Genomic DNA, 4,676 nt, shown 5'->3' with positions numbered 1-4,676 from the left:
GGCCAGGAGTTAGCACCTGAAGGTCATTGGGGTTATCAGATAATGGTGTAAGCGGCCTTGAATTTAAAATCGCTTCAATTTGAGTCATTAATGTTGACATTTCTTCAAATGTCATTGTACCTTCAGTTACTCTAATGAAATTCTTTTTTAGTGATTTAACCGCCACTTCCCATAATCCTCCTACATGGGGAGATCTTGCTGGTATATTGACCCACATGATATCTTTCTGATTGCAGTATGTTGTTAGTTCCTTTTTGTGGTTTTCTTTTTGAAAGAGCCTATAAACTTCGTGAAGACTATTCGCTGCTCCTATAAAGTTAGTGCCGTTAACAGAATATATTTTGTTTGGACAACTTCGTCTTCCTATGAACCTTTTAAGAGCTACTATGAACGCTGCTGAGCTTAGGTCTGAAACTACTTCTAAATGAACGGCTTTAGTTGCGAAGCACACACACACACAGACATAAGCTTTGTCAGCTTTTTTACCTCTAATTTTGTGGTGAATCCAAATGGGGCCTAAGAAATCTACTCCTACGTTATAGAAAGGTCGGGTAGCTGTTAATCTATCGTGTGGCAAATTTCCCATCAACTGATGTAATGGTCGAGGATTAGCTTTAAAGCATCTATAGCATTTATTTACTATTTTGCCCGCTAGTTGCCTGCCGCGCAATATCACAAAACTTTTGTCGGCCCTGCGGCCCAACGTGTAGATGCTTTTGATGTAAGTAGTCCATTAGGAGCCTAACAAATTCGTCTTCATATGGTAAGAGAATAGGATGTTTCGCATCTTCGGAAAGCTTGCAATTTTGTAATCTGCCTCCTACTCTTATTATACCATTTCTGTCTTACATTGGAGCTAAAGTGACTAATTTTGAATTTTTGGGTAACCGTTTGCTTGAGCCAATTAACTTTATTTCTAAATTAAAGTACTTTTTCTGTATTTCTCGTACTATGAATTTCAATGCTTGCTGTCTGTAGTAGAGCTTATTCATTTGCTTCTTCCTAAGGATGTCTACAAATCTGAATACAGTTGCAATAACGTTTTGTAAGTACTCGAAACTATTTCTGTGATTCACACTATTTAAAATGGAATATTCCTCTGTAAGGACTGAAACTATTTTAGTCCTTTTGATTTCAGGTACATTTAACTCACCTATGTTATTGATTTCCAGTTGTTCATACACATCTGTTTGAAGCATTGATGGTCCCTTAAACCAGAGTTCATTAGTTATGAGTTCTTTTGGTGTCACTCCTCGGGGAATTATGTCCGCTGGGTTTTCCTTTGAATTAACATGTCGGTTACGGGATTAATGAGACCCAACGGGTCAAACAATTTTGAGATATCTGATAAAATACTCCTTTTTGAGATTGTATTTTTGCAACTCCAGTTACATTTAATGTAAAACTGATCATCGAATGGGGTCCAAGTTACGCCCAATGCTTTAACATCGTCAGCCATTTCTTTATTTAAATCTAAATGATTTTCTCTGTCATCAATGTTAATACTTTTCAGCAACTCTATGTTATTCGCACACCATTTTCTGAGGTGAAATGCATATTTTAGCAAAATTTTTTTAATTTTTTCTTGTATTAACTTCACCTCGTCTATGTTGTTCCACCAGTCATAAGATCGTCCATATAAAAGTCTGTCTTAATAATTTCTGATATTTCTGGAGCTTGATTTTGCTCCTTTTCTGCAAGCTTTTGTAAACATTTTACGGCTAGGTAAGGTGCTGCTGCAGTTCCATAAGTAACTGTTTTAAGAGCATATGTGCTTAGAGGTTCGTTTTCGTTTTCTCTCCAATGGATCAATTGATATTTTTCATCTTCTTGTCGAATCCATATTTGTCTAAACATTTTTTCAATATCTGCTGTGAAGACATATCTATGTTTTCTAAACCTAAGCAAAATGTTGAATAGATCTTCTTGTAGCTTAGGTCCAGTATGCATAATTGAATTTAGAGAGAGGTTTTTATTTGTTCTACATGAAGCGTCAAACACTACCCTTAGTTTGGTTGTGCTGCTATCTGGCTTTAGAGCACAATGGTGTGGTAAATAATACCTTGTATCCAATTTACTTACATTTTTTATTTCTATCATATGTCCTAGGTTTTTGTACTCGTTCATAAATTGTTTGTACTGAGTTTTTATTTCATTATTACCTTTTAAACGTCTTTCTAAATAGAAAAATCGTCTGTTTGCATGCAAAGATGAATCTCCTATGTCTACGTCTTCTGCTTTCAATGGAAGGCCTACTATAAACTTACCATCTGCATCGATTTCAAAGTGTTCCTCACACTTTCTTTCCTCAATGGTTTGACCAACCATCTTATTTTCGATGGCTTCGATTTCCCAAAATTTCCTTAACTGGTCATTTATGAAATTTCCTGTATGAGTAACGACGCCACAATGAACTAAATTTGATTCTTTATTGACTGATCCATATATAAGCCATCCTAGGACGCTGTTTTGGAAGCGATAGCTTCCATTTCCAATCATAATTTTTTCTTCCTTCAATAAATCAAAGAACAAATCAGCACCTAGTAGTATATCAATTTTACCTGGATTGGCGAATGTAGGATCTGCAAGACGAATGTTGGTCGGTAATTTGGTTATGTTTATAGGCTCTGAAGGAACTTGTGAGACTATGCTTCGCACTACAAATGTATCAATATTAGTTTCAAAATTATTGATTAAGGATTTTATATGCAGATTTATTCTTTCATTTGTATTGGTTTTATTTTGGCCAATACCTTCAATAGTAACTAACTATTTTTTTGAGCTAAGCTTAAGCTTATTTCTGAGTTCTTTTGTTATTAGTAAAGCGCGTGCCCTTACGATTTTTCCATCACGCGCTTTAATTCCAATAATAGAAGTGGTAAGTAAGCAAATTTTACTTTTGATATCATCTGCATTAGATTTCACAATCACACTTTTTGCTTTTGGTTGCTTTTCTTTTTCTTTATGAAGCATAAAATGATGGCTACCATTACAATTTTTGCAATTAATGCTCTTACATTCATTACCGCTGTGCCCTGCCTTCAAACATTTGCTGCATAATTTATTTAGTATTATTTTGTCCCACCTTTCTTGGGTATTAAGAGCTCTAAATTTCTGGCAATAAAAAATAGGATGAGAAAAGTTACATCCCAGTATGCACTTTTTAAGCACTTTTTGTGGTTTAGGTGATAACACCATGTGCTGCTTCCAAGGCGTTTCCTTCATGACTCAGACATTTCTGTAGTGAATCAAGGTCTGGTATTTCTTTCGAATTCGTTAAGGAATTCTCATACCTTAACCTTAGATTATTGTCCAACTTTTGTACAAGTATATAACATAATAACGCTTGTAACATTTTTTCATTGGACAAACTGAGAGTTCCCAAGGCTTGTATGCTTTCAGAAAGCTTTTCCTGAAATGATTGCACACTGCAGGCAGTCTCAGTCACTACTGGTGCATCTAAAATATTTTTAAAATATTTATTTGCCAGCAATCTTTTATTCGTAAATTTTTCGTTTAAAAGATTCCAGGCCACATTGAAATTTGTTGAAGTTGATTGCAAATTTGCAATGCAACTTGCTGCTGAACCTTTCAGCTTCGTTTTTAAAATACACATTTTATATGTGTCTGAAATATTCTTGGAGACTACCAGATGTTCAAATAGTTCTTTGAACGTTTGCCACTGTGCATAGTCACCAGAAAAAACGGGCAAATCAATTTGAGGTAAGAGATATTGAGCACTTGAAGCCTGATTTTTATTTTCCCTTGCTAATCCATCGAAATTGTCGTTCAATTCATAGAATTTGCAGATGAGTTCGTTTTCTTCAAACTGATCCAGATATTCTAACACGACATTTTTCGTTCTATCAAGGGTTTTTTTCAGTACTTTCTAAAGTGGTTTCGCTCAGTTTGCAGGCTTCAATTTTCTTTTCTAAATCAATTAGCAGAAATTTAAGCCTGCGGACTAAGCCAGGTCTCAAGTTTTCTTCTTTTGTATTAGAGGAATTGTTTAATTTTTTAACGAGTTCACTTACCCTTGCGTACGCTGTTGTGTAGAGCGTACTTACTTTTCCAGCGACGCCATCTTTAAAATATGCGGGTTTTTTGGCGCTGGGGTCCTTTAGAAGCTCCTGATGGCCGCTGCTGAATGAGTTCCACAACTCATCAAGGCTGTCTCTGAGCTTCGAAATCCCTTCGATGCCTTCATTCAAGTCAACTGCCCTTGCCTTGAAGTGCATCTTCTGTACCTAGTCAGCTGTTTGGAACTGTTGATCCATTTTTAAGTTTTTTTTTTCACTCACGAAACTATAATTTCATTTTAACACGCGCAACTAGTTCGGACTAGGGGTCACCAAATGTACAGAGATGATACACGGACACTTATGGCACTCAGATAGAACTCAGATAGAACTCAACCTCAGTTTCCTGAAGCGCCTTTATTTATAGTAAATTCTTATCCTAAACTATTGTATACATTGAAATGTACATATGTACATATGTACGTATAACTTAAAATTAAAACCTAAATAAACAACAATACTCATATCAGCATGTTTATATGTAAGTACATATTAACTATCTATGCGGGTGTTTATTTGCACCCGCTGGTATAGATATGAGTATTGATGTTCATACATAAGTATGAACAAAACTAAAAGCACCAATTTTCTTTTTTT

The sequence above is a fragment of the Rhagoletis zephyria genome, unplaced genomic scaffold (genome assembly GCF_001687245.7).
Source record: "Rhagoletis zephyria isolate East Lansing unplaced genomic scaffold, Rhagoletis_zephyria_1.1 Rzeph_scaffold_01210, whole genome shotgun sequence".
In the NCBI taxonomy this organism is placed as follows: domain Eukaryota; kingdom Metazoa; phylum Arthropoda; class Insecta; order Diptera; family Tephritidae; genus Rhagoletis; species Rhagoletis zephyria.
This window is presented reverse-complemented; position numbering follows the sequence as displayed.